This window comes from Condylura cristata, unplaced genomic scaffold (assembly GCF_000260355.1).
Source record: "Condylura cristata isolate star-nosed mole 26May11 unplaced genomic scaffold, ConCri1.0 scaffold00019, whole genome shotgun sequence".
Taxonomy (NCBI): domain Eukaryota; kingdom Metazoa; phylum Chordata; class Mammalia; order Eulipotyphla; family Talpidae; genus Condylura; species Condylura cristata.
The window spans coordinates 26,584,250-26,602,425 of NW_004567120.1; the positions used below are offsets into that span (position 1 = coordinate 26,584,250).

Genomic DNA, 18,176 nt, shown 5'->3' on the forward strand with positions numbered 1-18,176 from the left:
GGAGGGGCGGGAGCGGGGGTGCGGTTTAAGTTCAGTCTATCTGTAAAAATGTCACTTAACTTACAAAAACATGTGCAGCACGCTTATGAAATGTAAAACATTCACAGTTGCATTTACATGTAAATTCTCAGGGCTATAGCAGCTAAAAAGTAAATGAGGCCGCCTCACACAATTTGTCATAGTTTCTGCTACTGAACAAATAAATCATCAACCAGACACTAAGTTACAGAACAGAAGTGAGCCGATTTCCAGCAGTTGCAAAGTCTCACTTTGGAAAAAACCAGTGAATGGCACAAATTTGTTGCAAGGAAAATCATTCCACACTTCAAACAAAAATATAAGGCCACCTTCTGGCTTACCTCAGGAAGGAATGCTAGCCTACCCACATAGGAGCAAATCCAGACATCAGGAAAACAGCTCACAAATGTGTAACTCAACGGCATGAAGCTAATCTCTTTGCCAGCCCCCCAGGTCCCCAGCTCTCCGTGATACTAGTAAAAGGTAGGCTTAAGGGTGTTTGTTCAGGTTGTTTATGTGTTTCCATTGCTGAGCAAAGCACAGCCGGCATCCGCACCCCTCCCCCTTGACCACACCTTTCTAGGAGTCCTGCCATATTAGCAGCAGCTTAGGCAGCAGGGAAACTTTTTTTTTTTTGCCTGTTTACAGAGGGGGCAGCCTGAGACAGCGGTCCTCAGACTCCTGTTGTTGCCATTGTTTGGTATTTTTCCACTGTTTCCCCGGCAGGCACACGGAAAGACAGTGAGTTAGAATTTGGCCCATGAGAAATACCCCAATTAAACCCCTTTGAAAAGAAATCGCTATTGTAGTTGATAGCTACCTCTTCCACAGAAGAAACATAATAGATGTCAAGTGATTTCTTGTAACACCAGCACGTTCTGGATAAACTTTGTAGACAGCATTGCTTTGTCCCACCTCCCAAATGGCTGAGTTGAAAAGCAGAAAAATGCCAGAGGCTTCCGATGTCTAGCAAAGGGCTCAGCTGGTGTGTGCTGAGTATCACTTTGCAGGACTGATCACAGAAAAAAAAATCACTTCTTTCAATCCTTCTACCTCCAACTTGAATTTGAAAGACACCGGCATAATTTTCATATTTACAAACGACAATAGTACCCCCCAAACATGACAGATTCTTGACTGTTTTCTGTACAGGTGATTCTCTCTTTCAATAAACTTGCTATATAAAAAAACTGAACTGAACAAAAGATAGATAGCAAGGGAGTGGTGATCACTCATTTCACACAAAGAATTCCTTTAGATAGTCAGCGACCATTGTATATGCAAAAGGAACTAAAATGCTTCATGAATTTTCTAAATCACACGCATTTATTGCAGGACCAGCCCAAATCCCATATCCACTAAAAAAAAAAAAAAAAACCACAAGTACTTAACATGCCATTAATTTTTTGAAACCTCCGGGTTCATACTCATAACCATAACCAGATGCATGATTTCCGTCCTTGGGGCTCAAAGAAGCATCAGATTAAGGGATTTCACAGATAAGAAAAGTGACCCCCAGAGGATTATCTGCCCAAGGACACTCATTAAGTAAGTGGCATGGCCAAGACAAGAACACACACCAGCGCTTGACTCTCTGGCCAGTGGTCCAATCTCTATAGAGCAGATTGCTGTAACAGGGTTCTCTTTATCTCTTTAGAACTTAAAGGTACAGAATCCTCCACATTTTCTGAAGGCTTATACTATTCTAACTTCATGCTCGACCATCCTGCATTGCAGCTATGTATTTATCTGTGTACTTTCCTTTGATCATATCTCTTTCAATGTAGCCGTGTCATGTATGGCAAGAAACAACATAGTGGAAAGAGCATAGAATTTGGTGGTATGGCAAACTTGGGTTTGAGTTCTACCTCTGCTACTTAGAAGCTTTACCCCCTCCTTTGTAAAATGAATAACTTTTTTCCTAACAATTCAAGTAAAGTGTGCTTGGATACAGTATATCAGTGGTCATTCACCTATTGAATGTAGTAGGAATATAAAACTTTGAGATGGGAAATGTTAAATCAGCATTACCCTAGTTCAGTATTCCCTCCTCCCCTTCTCCACTTTAAAGATGAGGAACCCAAGTCCCAGCTAGGGGAAGTGATTTTGTTCTAAGTCATTCAACTTCTATAAATTTGCCTGCCTCTTTCTGATGATTCCCAGTCCAGTACTGTTTCCATACCTTATTCTAGAAAATAAATGATTCACTTTTCTCACTATGAGACTGTTCTTGTCATAAATATGGCCCCTGTTTTTGTAATTTTACAGCATTATATTGCTCTCCTAGGGTTGTGTCTTATCTTCTAAACTATATTATGGGATGGTCACCAAATTATGATGACCAAATTAAGGATGGTGCAAAAGTTACATGCATTCAGCAGAAGCCATAGAGTACGTGCTCACTTACTCCATTATTCTTACTCTAAGCTATTACTATGGTTAATAGATTCTTGGAAACCTTGACTTTAAACAAAACCATGTATAATGAAATCAGTTTGACCACAGGCTAATCGGTATAAACAAGAGTTATGTACCTACAGCATATTTCTGGTCACAAGAGAGTCACCAAACTTCTAAGATGCAAAATACTTCTAATATTAAATAATCAGGTGTAGTCATTAATTTTCCCAATAGCTTATTTAAGTTTAGGGTCTCAGGTGACCCAAGTCTATGTGGGCAGGTCAGGGCACAAGGCAGGAACCCAGTGTGGACAGAAAGCCCCTCCACCATAGGGCACACTGATACATACCCTCACATTCAATGCCGTCGTGAATAAGCCCCCTGAGATTTTTACAGAGCCACCCCCTCCCTTCCATGTGGAAGAGATCTCAGATGCCCAGGACTACAATCCCTTCCCAGCATGAAACTGACGTCCTTAATGGGGGTGTGTGTCAATGGGACCTAGGTGTGTTTAAGCAGCCATGCTTGGCTTGTAACTTAACACGTGTGGGCTCTTATGCTTTTTGGCTCTAACTTTCTAACTTACACCCTGGTACTGCTGCAAAGAGTCACTTTGAAGAGAAATATGGAGGAACGGCATGTAGAGATACCTGGAAGAGACATATGAGTGAGAGACCTGTGGGAGGCCCTTCCAGATCCTGGGCAGAGACAACGGCAGCCGTTACCTTGACTTCATGTGGATTATTTATTTGCATTTTCTCCCTCCCCTTCTGTCCCAGTTCTCTGGGGCCTGCCTAACCCCTTTCTTGAGGTTCCCTGCCAGAAGGTATCTTTGGCTTTTTTGCATGCTTCTGGGCCTCAGCAGTCCCACTTTGGGCCAAAGTCTGTTTGGCTGGGCAGTCACCCATGAGGGCATGGATAATTTTCACTTTTATTAGGAATATCCATTCTTCCCTCTCTCTCCACACCAATTCTGTTAAAAATCTATCACACCAGCATTCTGCTTCCATTTCCTTTTGTGTCTAACCAAACCCTTTTTACAGCGAGAACTACTAATAATTTGGAGTCCCTCCCCCTGCACTCCCAGTCAGGCACTAACACAAGGAAATCAGAGTACTACGAGAAAACCATGCAAACATGGGGGGAAGCACAGACTCCACACAGAGAGCCGAGGCTAGGAATCCATTTTTTTCCCCCACATCAACGTTATATAACAAATCAACATTGAAGAAAATGCTATTTTTTGAGGACTTACTGTACTTCAGATTTTGAATTTGGATCTTTTCTCAGGCTAGCAATATGCAGGATGCAGAAAGATACTCTCGTGTGATGTCGGAAAGTAGTACAGCCTCAGCTCCTACTGAGCAATCGTGAGGGTAAACAACCATTCTATTTTTCATTTTCAGTACATTATTCATAAATTACTTGAGATACTCAGTACTTTATTGTAAAATGGGCTTTGTGTTAGATGCTTTTGTTCAACTGCAAGATAATGTAAGTGTTCGTAGCATTAGTAAGGTAGGCTGGGCTGGGCAAAGTATCACGTGCAGTAGTTTAGGGGTATTAAATGCAGTCTCAATTTAGTTCAGTCTTCCTCAAGTGGTTGGGTAGACTTTTCTTAACAGGCCCGCAATCAGTCTCATTACCTAGATATATGTGTTAGAAGCCAGTCAAGGTCACCCCCCCTCCCCCGAAAGCCTAGGGAAGTCTAATGCTACTACTTAGAGAACACAAACTGTTTGGGGTTGGAAGCAATAAGGGCCCTGAAGGCTACAAGAAGCTTCTGTTCTTGCCTGGGCCCTTCACCCTTCTCTAAGAGATCACTATGGACTAAACAGCCCTATTTATAATCAAGGAAGCACTCACTGCGTCCATTTATGACCTAGACTGGACTTCTTACTAGCTCTAGATTTATCAGTAAAGATGTCTTAAGAATCTGATATTCACTCTCAGCATAAGAATGAGGTCACCTCCTCCTTGTCTGTCATATGAAGTTACTCACTCTTTTGTCCTTAACAAAGACCCAAAATGCAAGATAACTATTTCTGGTCTGCTCCACTATTCTTTAAAATGTACAACCATGTGATTTCTCCATACACATGTCATTAATTGTTTTCTTTTTCCTGTCTCATGCTGTTAGATTACTCATCCAAATCCAGAAGAACCGAGAAGGGTATGGGATGATTTCTTATGCTAACAGGAGATAACACCATCATAAGTCAAAATAGATCTGTTTATGTGTCTTAGAACAAGATCATCTTCTACTTTTCTTGCACGTTACATGACACTGAACACGGTGGTAGTGGCACAGTAAGATCCCTAAAAACTTGGAGAGCAAGTGTTTCACTGGTCCATGGGGCCCTAGAAATCTACCCTCCATGTTCATTTAACAGCTACTTGATATTCTACAGTGCAATAGCTTTCCTTCTTGGAAGTGAAGTGGAGTAGAATTTGCCATCCTAAAATATGCCTTTTCAGCATGAGATTATTTTTAAGAAACAGCAGACACAGGAAAAGCACTAAAAACAGAGTAGATTATCCTTTGTAAGACACATTTACATAAGGGAAATCTCATTTGTACGTGTGTCTCCAGAAAGAGAAGATAACTCATCTCTACAAATTCTCATCAATGGAGAAGTCAAAAAATTAAATCTATATAATGACCTTATCCTTGTTTCTGTGCTTTTCTTGGTAACCTACAATATAGAGGACAACCTCGGGCCCCCAACATTTTCTTTTGCCTTTATCTGAAAATAAATCATAAAGTGGTGGCTTAGGCTATTCCAGGGAGATACTTAGTATTCTGGATCTCTCCAATTTGACTTTTTGACTGTTGTGAACAAGGTGCGTGTGAACATGGTTATATGATCACCCACATATACTCATTCCAGGTCCTTGAGTTTATACCTAGAAGTACAGAGATATACATGTTGTTAAACTTCTGTTTGGCTTTCTTTTGTCAATACATCTTTTATCATAGGGAAGTATTAGCCAAGAACCTAGAAGGGTAGAGGGAAAATTATTTTTCCCCCTACAGATGTCTCGGTATCATCTCTCCCACAGCCATGAGGAAAGACAATGACGCACTAAGAGGGTGACTAAAACCATGCCCCTTAAAACATGAAAAGAATGATGGCGATATACTCTACAGGTCTGCAATCTACAATGTATTCATGAACTTTATGATGCAAAAGGTGGGGGTACAGAGTTAGAAAGGAGAAGGGATGAATTTTAAGTCTTGGGTTCAGAACATCACCAAACGATACATGTGACATCTATTAGCCTAATCAGTAGGTGGTTTCTTTAAGTACAGGAATTCAAAAGAAAGAAAATTTCTGTTCAGTAAATTGTTCAAAAGGAAGAATCACTCATTATCATCTGGACTTACTGCTTGCTGGATTTCTTCAAAATCTTTGCAATTCCCTTATTATTACAAAAAAGGATACAAATTCTACTTCATTGAAATACACAGTCACAGCATTTAAAAAATAATAAACCATTTCTTCTTCAAGTAGAACTGTTTTGTATAGTAAGTTTGATTGTATATTGTGCATGTGTATATATGTACACACACACACAAACACACACACATATATGTTTTAATTTATATCTATTTTATTGGGTTTTTTGTTTGTACATTTTAAACATAAAGAGATTTCCCTTCTTGTTAATGTTGTTCTTTAAAAGCCTTTTACAACATTGGATTGCTGCACTGAGTGGACTATATCTGGACTTTATGAAATGCAAAGGATCTCAGCTTCATTTTTTTTTTACCTTAGGAAAAAGATGGGAATACACTTGTTCCCTCCCAAATGAAGAAATTTAATCCTTGGTTTCCATGAAATGGGATTCCCCAACATTAACAACTAAAGGAAAATCCATTAGGGTTCAGTGCCAGAAACTCTAGAACAACTCTAAGGAGTTAAGAGTCAAATGTGCTCACTTCCAAATATATCTGACAAGCATACATTTCTGTGACCCAAGGAGAGACACAGGGAAAAGGTTGGGGTGGTGGTTATGTACATACAGATACCCAGACACACTTTCAAAACATTCTGAAGTAAATTAAGTTTTCAGATAGAAAGGTCTAATTCACATAATATACTCGACGAGGAGCCAGTTTCAGGTTTAAGATTTTAAAATAACTTGGTACAAACATCTGAGGTTGGGGGGGGGACCTGCCCTGAATGCTGTTTTCCAGGCATTTCGGTGTCACAGAGCTGCTAACAGAAATAAAACCTTGAGAAACAACATTGCTCTTGTCTCCAGAGGCGAGTGAGAGAGAAAAGGTGTCCACATATTTTATTTTTTTCTTTTACTCTTTTTTTTTGTTGTTGTTGCAAAATAACCTTGTTTTTAATCATCTGTTAGAGACATCTTCACCAGGAATTAGACTATCTCATCTAAGAACCACTGTGTGGAAAAATAGAAAGGGTCCATCAGGGTATTTTTGTGTCTCTTACAATTCATTAGTGTATACAGTTATTTCAGTCATGAGTCAGTGTTTGCATTTCTAAAATCCACTGCACTATGCAGAAAATGGGAAAAATGGGGTAGGGGCATGAGACCTAAAGTTTACTTGTGAAAGTGGTTTCAGAAGGACTGCAACTTGAGTCATTGTGAAGTGGTGGAAGGAGGGTTATCTGCATTCAGCAGGATATTATAAAACATGCGGTGAACTAGGATAGCTAATGGATATTTCAGGTACATGCATGTAAGCATGTTATATATTCCTGAGTAGCTCATTTTGCTGCCTGAAGTTTTCTGCATTCACATAGTATTTTTAACAGATGGAATCATACACATGCAAAGGCGAAATCTGTCTTATGTTCAAATTGTTCTCAAATACACCAAAAGCACAAGAACAAATTAATGTTTCAAAATAAGCATTGTAGCAGAACTGACTGTACGTGCAAAATAATTTTCTGTAGGTGTTTAAAATAAATACTGTCATTAATAAGGTAATGCTGCATAGATCATTTGGAAAAGTGGATCAAGCAGACACATACTAGCTATTCCCAAGTTCAGGTACTGGATTGCTCAATATTTTCTATCGATGCACTACGATAATAACACCCAAAATATCTTTTTTCTCGAAGTTACTATGCAATGTATCTAACCAAAAGGGGGGCATATAGTCCTCCATCTCAAGATAAAGGTCATAGGAAGTTTGCAATGCCTGCATTTCCTGGCCTTTATCTGTTTCACTGCCCTTTTGACAAACGGGAGGATAACTCAACTATGCTTTGTCTGCAGATCTGGAGTAGAAAAATCCCTGTAAAATGACTGATTTTCATTAAGTATCATACATATCAACTGAGATGAGGAGATTAATGCTTTTTATCTATCTCACTTGGTGAACGTTCATAACATGAAACTGCAGGAATAGTGATGTATTTTACTGAGTAGAGTTGGTCCACATGCCAGTCTCGGTGTTACATTGTATACTGTGTATGCACAGCATTGCCCTTGTAAAATCTGAAAAATTCTGAATTCTGAAATTGGTGGATCCCAAAGGTTTAGAACAGGGGCTTGCGGGTCTGTATAGCAGTACTTAACCACCTCTCTGAACTCTTCCGAGGCAATATTAATTAATGCTTATGTAGACCTTGGTAATCGACATGAGCAAAGCACATCAGAGCAACCAGGGTTATGGCCATAACTACTTATGTCAAGGCCTCTTGAGGCCAATTATAAGATTGTGGTTCCTTGGGTTGCTTTTCTAAGCTGTTCTTCCTCCTAGGCAGGAAAGTGGATAAAAAGAAATATGCTTAAAAGAAAGAGGAGAGGTTATTATTTATTTCTACTAATTTTAAATGTATATTATTAATTTACAGTACTTGTCACAAGTTTTCACTACCCATGAGGAAGCACTTTATAAGTTTCTACATAATGCCTAGTATCCAAAATCCATAGTGATCACTGATCACCAAATTAATCTTGCATGTATCCTACTGTGGACAACTCTGTTGTCAACTATTTTTTAACATTCAAAGAATATGAAGGTAAAAATTTGTTTTCGGAATAAAACTGACTAAAAAAGTATATATTGTGACTTTTCTGAGACAATACTGCTTGAATATTAAAGTATCAACAGTCTTTAAAGATGAAAATTCCTTAGTTAAAAAAATCATTAGATTGAGAATATAAAAAAAGGTCAGTCACCAAAGTCATGATTGATATTTGAGTGTGCACATGGACATGTGTATGAATGAGATAAAAATGACAGAAAGAGGTAGAAGGAGAAAGACTGGAGAATTTGCAATTAAAGCTGATGTCTGCGGAAGAGTCACAGAAGCTCTGGGGAAAGGCTAACCATAAATTAAGTCTTCCACTTTACATGGTTTCAGATCTGGTTGTGAATTGCTGCACTCTGCAAGGCTCCCTAGCCCAGGGCCAAAATGTACTATCTCTGAGGTTGTAAAGTACATCCCTTTGAGGACTTCAACTGGTCCTCTCCCTACACCAGCACGTCTCAGAGAGTATGCTCTATTAATTTTTGTCAGTTAGGTTGATCTTTGTAACAACCATTGGAAATAAAGGTCAACTCTGAAGCACTACAATACTTTGACATGTTTGTGCTGACACTCCTATTTGCACTTCAATCTCTCCATAAGCTGATAGCTTATCTTGGGAGGATGTGCTGGTCTACCTCCAGAAAGTCTAAAGTTTCTATTTTCTAGGTCTCATTAATCTCTTTTCCTGTTTTCCAATGTGTTGTACAGCTTAGTAATGATTTGAAAATCCACAAGGCAGCCTTCCCCCAGCCTCTGTTTAGGAGGAATCCAACTATGCTGTGAACTGCATCGGCTTTACATAGTCCAATTAGCCAATCTCACACAAAATAGTCAATATTTCTGCCAATAAGTGGCTGGTTTGTTAACTCAATCAACTGTCTGACAAAGATTAATCAAGCAAACTAGGACTTTACAATGAAGAAAAAAAAAAAAGAAAGAACTGTGATTATTACATGCTGCTTTGTGTATATTATGAAAGTAAATGCACAACTATTTAATTTTCTTGTTGGGAAATTAAAGGATGGATACTTCATTGTTTTTATCTTTAGGGTAGTTTGGCAATGTAGAAAAAAAAAGGAAAATAAACAATACATTTGTCACCTACTCATTTTTGCTAAATACAGTGATAAAGAACATTGCTTTATGGTAGAACTTGGAATTCTAAATGTCAAATTCTAAATTTTAATATGTGATACTAAGTAACGATTAAAATTAGTGGTTGGGCAAAGCCTTTTTCACCATGGTTATGAAGGAAACTCTATTATCCACTATGTACCATGAAACATAAAATAGATAATTGCCCTGTTTCATCTTATGCTGTCAATGATGTTGTAGCTTCCATTATTAGGCAGTGGAGTATATCAAAAAGAAAATATAAAAAAGTAATGATCCTTAAAAGTTCATATTTAGTTTATACTCAAACAAAAATTATATGTAGGTACTTCAATTATTTTCGATCCCCAGGTTCATTATTTATTTCCAATTAGGTAATGGAGGGTCATGAATTAATTCACAGTGAATCATTTAATAAACTAGCTAATATCAGATATTCTGGAATTTTACAAATTTTTCATTTTCAGAGCTTCATTTTTATTAGACTATTAAAAATGACCATCTTTGATTTGTTCAAAAAGCAATGCATGAAAATCATTGATGTTGTTTATGAAAATGGAACTCTGCGTGTCTGAAGCACAAGTCAAGAAAACATTATGACTATGTCTAAAGCTCTAAGAAAAAATATTTTTTAAAAGTCAAGAAAACATTATGACTATGTCTAAAGCTCTAAGAAAAAATATTTTTCAAACCACCATATGTTAAATAATGAGGGCAAGCTATATTAAGAGTAATAAAAAAATCAAAAGCAAAACACAAAAACTCGGAGGGAATAAGAACAAAGCATAGACGACTAGGGAAGACTGAAGAAGATTTTAGCCTTTTTACTCCAAACGTTTCTTTTCAAATAAAGATGGGAAGAAAGTAATGACTATTAAAACTACCATTTGTTTTTTTGTGAAAACATTCTGGGGTCACCCCATGCCACGCCACCCTAACTCTTCTCCCCAAATCTGTGAACAAAGAGGACCCATGGACAGACACCCAGTGGACTGGTAGAGTGGAAGTACAGCACCTGCTTGGTACCAGAACAGGCACATGGCTCCCATCCGGGACAATAGGGAGAGACAGCACTGTTTCAACAGTATTCACAAGACCAGGAGATTCTCAAATTTCACCCATGTTCTAGTCCCTTGTTCTAGTTGAGCTGTTCTCAGTTATAGGAACCAAACATATCAATGGTTTGCAATCACTGATTGCAAATTCGCAGATGATTTATTTTTTAAATGGTTGAGTGAGGATTTAAGGTGATACCTCTAATAATGTCACTCTCACAGCATTGCATTTGCATGAGCTTTCCTGGAGAGAGAGAAAGGGGCAGGGTTACAGCTAGTGCTGGGATGTAGGTACCACCCTGCTCCTGTAAACCATTTTAATAGCTGATTTCCATATCCATGATGCCTGTAAAATGAGCCTATACATACCATGGGGATGATGAAAGTGTGGATAATTTTCCCCACAAAAAAAGAAAGTCAGATTGGGAGAAGAACACTTGGTTTGATGCTGGCTCTCATGACAGGCACTCATGTGAGTAATTTGCACATGTACATGCTATCAAAATGTGTTGGAGTACAAAAATTGAGTATTGTAATATTGATGGCTGATGGCTCCACAATTACTGGGTGCCATCAGCTTTCCTGCCTGATCTCGTTTGTGTTACTGAGGAAGTCTCCAAAGAGGTATGAGCTGGGAAATGACAGTTATGTAAGGAGAGATTGTCTTATTTCCCATCTTTTCCATTCAAGCTATGCCCCTGCTTGTCTTTTATCAGGATCTAGGTTTGGATAATGTTAACATCTCCTACACACTGAACCCATAAATTTATTCAATATAAGATTATAGTTTTGTACATTTGCAAATTTAACTAATTTGAAAGAATATAAAATGTTAGAGTTTGAATTCAGTTAAGTTTATTTTATTGAAATATTATTAGAGTGACAATAGGGGATATTTTATGATACCAAATATCTCATGTGATTGAATTCTTCACATTCCTACCAACTACTTTGGCATTGCGTGGACAAAGTCTGTATCTAAAGTTTTCTGCCTGAAGTGCTCATTAATTCTGTCATTATTAAAATTTTTTCCTTGTTTTTCACCATCTTATTTTAATGAGATGTTAAATAGTGCTGTTTTTTGGAGAGATGTCAATATAAAGACCTATTACTAAGACTGCCTTACAAACTTTACTTATACTAAAGCTATGCATATTTAACTCATTTTATTTTTCCTTCAAAATCTGATTTATTCCCTCAATTACATTCCTGCTTATCTCTCTGGACTCCCTCCAATTTAACTAGGTCTTTATGGCTCCCCAAACAAAATGCAACATTGAGGATGCACATCACCCAGAATACAAAAAAGTTATCTAACAAATACTTTTGTAATGATGTTTTTTCACATGTAGCCTCAAATTACATATAGATTGCACTTGAGACTTCATTAACTGGAAGATGGCTAATGAAGTCATGAGAAGGCAGCTCAATTAGGAAATATACTGATATATTGATATAGATGTGTCTGCCGGTGGATTAAGTGAAATGTCCGTCAAAATAAGCAAATTAGTGGAATGTACTAATATATTCACAATTGGGTTCCTTCCCAACACCACCCATTGAGATTCAAAGTATAGTTGAAACAGGAAAACTAAAAAATTAGCTGTCTCTGGGGAAGGAAGTCAGTCTCCATAAGCAGAAAACAAGAACACATGTTGAGAAACTATGAATATATGAGACTACAGTAATAAGTACAAATGCTAATCCTATACATTAAGCAGGTACTTCAAGGTAGTGGCTGGTAACTCTTTTCAGTAAGTATTTTAAACAACATAATCTGTAGTTAAGGTTATTTACATACCTTTTTTCAAATGGCACTCAGGGGAAACATTTTGTGTCTGATGGATGAGGAGCAGAGAGGATTAAGTATACACTAGCTACATGAAGCATTTTTCCAAGAGACCACTTGCAACCAGTGAAAAAAACTCCTTTGTGTGTGTTAATACTGGTGGTCTGTAGCAGAACAAACCAGAGCGTGCTCATTTCCTGGATGGGTGCGGTGACAATCTGGATTTGACTCATTTGCTTTTATTTTGCTTTACTATCCACGCATAAATACACATTGCAAAGGACATCATTAAAATTAAGACACAGGCTTGGGCCCTTGGTTCTGTTTTGCTTTCCTTGTGCTTCCAGAAGGAGAGGCTTGATTTGGTGGTCTTGTAACCTGCATAGAGCAAGATGTCTAACAGAGTGAAAGAACAAATACTATGAGATGGCTGTCTTTTGTACCCCCTCCCTCATTAATGTCTGGAAACACAGTTTATGTAAAATATATTTGTTTCTTACATAGCCATATCACATAGGTTTAACAGCCAGCTCTCTAATCTTCAATTTCCTGCGCTGACGGCACTAAGGTGATTTCCCACACTGGGCGTCAGTGTTTCCCACTTTATTTCCCACTTAGGGAGTTTCTATGGGCAAGTTTGACTCAAGTCTAGCACAGGCCTTCTAGTAATAATCGTGAAGAGCCAATTGCAAGTCAAGGTATAGATATAAATAGGACAAAAGGTTGTGTGACTCACTACTGATGAACTTCTCTTTTAAGTAGGAACCTTATCTTACTAATAAGTTACTACTGCTTATAACTTTCATAAGAAATGCTGACCATGCCAAAGTAGATAAATAATTAAACACAATTAGTTATAAAACACCTTGCATTCAGAATTGTAAGAGGGTCTTGGCTTCTTTATTTTCAAAAGAATGAATCAAGTGTAGGGTAGTTTCTCTACTGCTAACCTACCTACTGACAAAACTTATCTGTACATAGCATGTTTAAATTGGTGAGTACATCATGGCATTTCCAAATGACACAGTGATTAAGTGACAGACATTAGGACCACACCAATCAGGGTTTAAATCACAGCTCTGACATTTACTATCAGTTTGATGCTGGGCAATCAAATCTTTCAAATATTATTTCCTTATCTGTAAAATAAGGATTATAAGAAATATTCTAATGTTTGTGTGAGAATTAAATGACATCATGTGTAAAACAGTATTGATCCCAAGAAAATCTACAAAATTCTGGTACCATCTAATAAGTAAGCTATGAGAAATTCTGTCTGATTACAAGATATCTGAATATTTTAAACTTCCCCATTATAGTTAGAAAACATCTTAAAATTTTCACAACTTTCTTATTTTCTTCCTAACACTTCCAAACTATTGAAGTTATGAGTCAATGTAAGAACAGTTGACTGCTATCCTTTCCTCTTCCTCCAAGCTACACCAAACACTCTCCATTGATTAGTTTTCTTAGTATGCTCCCAGTCCCTTTTACTTCAGTTAACACACTGTTTCATGATTTTTGTTTAAGTTCTCTGAATGTGTTCACTTGAATTTCTTCCTATACTAAATGATTTGGGGGTACACGTTCATGTCTAAAGTACTTATTATAACACCTTGGGATTTTAATATTAGAGAAGGAATGTGAAGAAAAACCATTTTCATGAATACACCATTAGTGCTTTGTATTTAGGAAACACCTTTTATCTGACTCTCTCAAAGACTTTCATAAATATTAGCTTATGCTTTATTCACTGGGCCAAGCTGCAAGCAAAACCACCTTTCAAAGATTCCCTCAAAGCCCATGAAACCCCATGAGGGAAGGAGCTGTGGATAGCTAGTAAAGTGTCAGGAATATTCACAGAAATTTTAAAGTAGTATATATCAAAACACTATTGAAGAAACTATCACTACTACTGGAAGTACCCTGTTCTGTAGGTACAGCTTTCATAGTAAGTAAACACACAGAGATTTTTATCATATGGATACCAACATCCACATTACAAGCTAATGGTAGCTGGTCAATTTTGTAACTGAATACTAATTTTGGGGTGATTAGTTGCTTCGTAGTGTATCTCAATATATGTATTAAAGTATTGTATGCTAATGATAGTTATGTGTGAAGAGCATGGACATAAGACCAGGTTTGGATGCCAAGTACTTAGCAGGGTTTGGTAGATGTTACAAACTTACCGAATGCTTGTTACCAATATAATTAATAGTGTAACGGATATCCTTAAATTAAGAAAACAGTTTTCTTTCAAATAATTTAAGTGAAAACTGACATTTGTTCACATGTGTTGCTGCTATTGCAGCTATCATTTCTTTTATGTATTAAGATATACTCCTGTGAAGTAAGAACACAAGAAGAAAAACACATACATTTTCTCTTTAGGAACAGCAGCTCAAGATGGGGAGAGGCATGTCAGACGTTAAGACCTCTTGCCACCTTCATAATGGAATCATTTACACAGTAGCTTACTATCAAGGAGACTCTGGCAGAAGGTATGTCGTTAAAACAAATGGCTATTTTGGGGAGGAGCGCTTGGAAGTTGGAGACCATATCTTATTAAAGATGTTTTGTGACCCAAATGAAATAACTGATTTAGAGTTTTGACCAATTGTAGTAGTTCCATGAAAACACATGAGTCTACACACAGTAACTGTTGGAGGTATCAATACCTTCATTTACTGCTTCATCTTAGTATTGTTACATTTGACCCTTTATATTATGGTACCCTTTACTCATATAGCTAGTATGCTGTGAAGCTGGACTGTTAGAAAAAAAAATGGTGTTATTAAGAATGGGTGAATTGGTGAATTGGTGGTGGGAAGTCCATGGGGATTATACGCATTATTAAAAACATGTACAAAATGAAGAATTATATATATATATATATATATATATATATATATTACTACACACATACATACATGTAAAATATATATATTACTACACACACATCATCCTAGGGTGGTCAGGGTGGCTTTTTTTTTAAAGTAACCTCAAGTTTATTTTCTTATATATATAATAATATATATATATAATGATGATAATATATATATATATAAATGTAAAATTTTGAATGTTTTCTGAGAGGATGAATAACTTCCAGAGGGAATACATGTTTTAAAAGCATGCAATGTGCCCATCACAGAGATGAAGAATATGAGGCTTTTTAGAACCTAGTCTAAGGCCTTGGGTACTATAGTGTTAAACTGATTCCAGTAGCAACTCATCAGTTTCTCCTGGAATTCAAGAAACACCACACAAATAGCACTTCTCTCGCATACAGGATTAATATTCCTTTTAACCAGAGAAGATAAATACTGTGGCTGAATTAGTTATGTAACACTTTAATGAAATCTATGTAATGGGATACTTTGTAAATTCAGTATGCTCATGCACACATCATTAAAAGCTTCCTTTAATTCTCAGTAGCAAAAAGACTAGTTTCAATATTTCCTATATAATTTATGTGACCCTTATCAACTGTCTTTAACTTAGCTGGTTTATCATGTTATCCCAAACTGATCCTGAAAATATCAGAAAATATTACTGAATGGACTAGCCTTAAAAAGACAACTGAATGATTTATTTATGTTATTTTTTCTCTTTGTGCATTAAAGCTTAGTCATAGTTACTAATAAAATATTATGTCTACAAAATAAATTCTCATTTTATACAACTGGCATTCATTATAGCCCCTCAACTTGTAGAGAGTATCAACATGCCATTAAATAAATGCTATTACAATAAAATGTATCTTCTGAAACTTTGAATCACATGGAAGAATTTTTCTTTTCTAACTACAAGAGATTAATAATTATAATGGGTAATGATGAGAATGGTTTAGGTTAATGATAATTCAAGTAGCAACTCTAGAAAGCACACCAAAATCACTCTAATGTTTGAATGTATCAAAAAAAGTCCATAGTACAATGCTTCATGGGTAAGCTAAAATCCAAATTATACAAATCCTAGGGTGATCAGGTGGCTTTTTTTTTTAAGTAACCTCAAGTTTATTTTCTTATAGAGTTTATTATCTTATATAGATTTTAGTAACTTGTTATGCATCAATTACTATATTTTTATAATACAAATATTCTAATATAATTTGTATAGCACTTCCATTTGAAAGACCTGAAAATAGGGGAAAAACAACAAATAATCTTTAATGCCTTAACCACTATAACAGAAGTTTGTGTCTATGGGAATTTAATGAGTAGAGTATCTGAACAGCAGAAATTTTTTAAAATGATTTTTTAAATGATTGTTCATTCTGTGCAATAAAAGAAATGACCCAGAAAGTGAAAAAGCAACCTGAGTACAGAATGGGAAAAAATAATTTTCAAACCATATATCTCATAAATGATTAATATCCAGGGTATATAAAGAACTCTTACAGTTGAAGCACAAAACTTAACCTGATTAAAAAAAAAATAGGCAAAGCACTTGAATAGTATTTATCCAAAGAAGATATACAAATGATTACAACTGATAGGGAAGATATGCTTAACATAACTCATCATTATGAAAATGTTAATGAAACTACAATGAGATATGAACTCATGCTGATTAGAATAGCCTTTATTTCTTAAGAAGAAAAAAAAAGGACGAGAAAATAGCAAGTGTTAGCAAGGATATGGAGAAACTGGACCCTTATACACTATTGGTAAGAATGTAAAATATCGCAGATGCTAGGGAAAACAGTGTGGCGGTCCCTCCAAGACTTACAAGTAGAGGCCCTCCCTGATGGCGCAGCATGTTAAAGCACAGCACTAAGAAGCTTAAGCCACTTCCATATGAGTTCGATTCCCACCTGCCCCAGAGGAGAGCCACATCCCATTGCAGACCTCTCCTGACCAGCCCCCACTCCCCCCACAGCCCCCCCCATTCCCCTCAGCAGTGTACTTCGTTGATCTGCCTGTTCTGCTCCCCACTCTGTCTCTGGTGAACCCTCTCACCTTCCGCATCTCTGGCCTGTACCCCAGTTCTGTATGAATAAATAAATAAATCTTTTTAAAAAAATTACAAGTAGAATTACTGTATTTCACTAGAATTCTGTGTAAAGAAAATAATTGAAAACAGTACATCAAAGAGATCTCTGTACACCTATGTTCATTGATGCATTATTCACAATAGTCAAAAGCTGGAAACAAACTTATCATCCATTTAATAGATTAATTAAAAAGGAAAATGGAGTATATACTTACTATGGATTATTCAGCCTTAATTAATAAGAAAATCCTTTCATATACTACAACATGGATAAATCTTGAAGACATTATGCATTAAAGAGGTGGCTTACAAAATACCGCATGATTCTGTATTCCTGTGGTATGTAAACTAGTCAAATTCTTAGTGAAACAGCTTTCTGGGGCTTAGGGTAGGAGAAAATGGGGGGCTGTTGTTCAATGGGTTTAGTTTCAGTTTTGTCAACTGAAAAAAATTTAGAGACCTGTTACACAACAAAATTCATATAGTTAACACTACACTGTGCTATTTTCTTATTAGTTGAATATTTTATCTCTGTTATATGATGAGGGTGTGATAGTATAGGTCAGTGATACCACAGTGGCCAAATCCAAGCCTTATAGACAGGGTGGACAAATGTAACAGATGGTTATGTGGCCTCTGTCGAAGACCTTGCTGGTAATGTAAAATTGTGGATTTCTTGGTCATTTATATCTTAATTGGTAAGAACAGCTATAATATACTTAACTGTGCAAACATACACTGTCTATTAAGTTATATAGTAGAAAGAGAAAACAAGTGATTGAT

The 18,176-nt window shown here is 36.7% G+C and overlaps 1 protein-coding gene across 1 annotated transcript in view; it reads right to left on the bottom strand.

Moving 5' to 3' along the window:
• TENM1 (teneurin transmembrane protein 1) overlaps positions 1-18,176 on the bottom strand; it is a 590,326-nt gene that overhangs the window by 309,262 nt on the left and 262,888 nt on the right. The gene's annotated exons all lie outside the window — the stretch shown is intronic.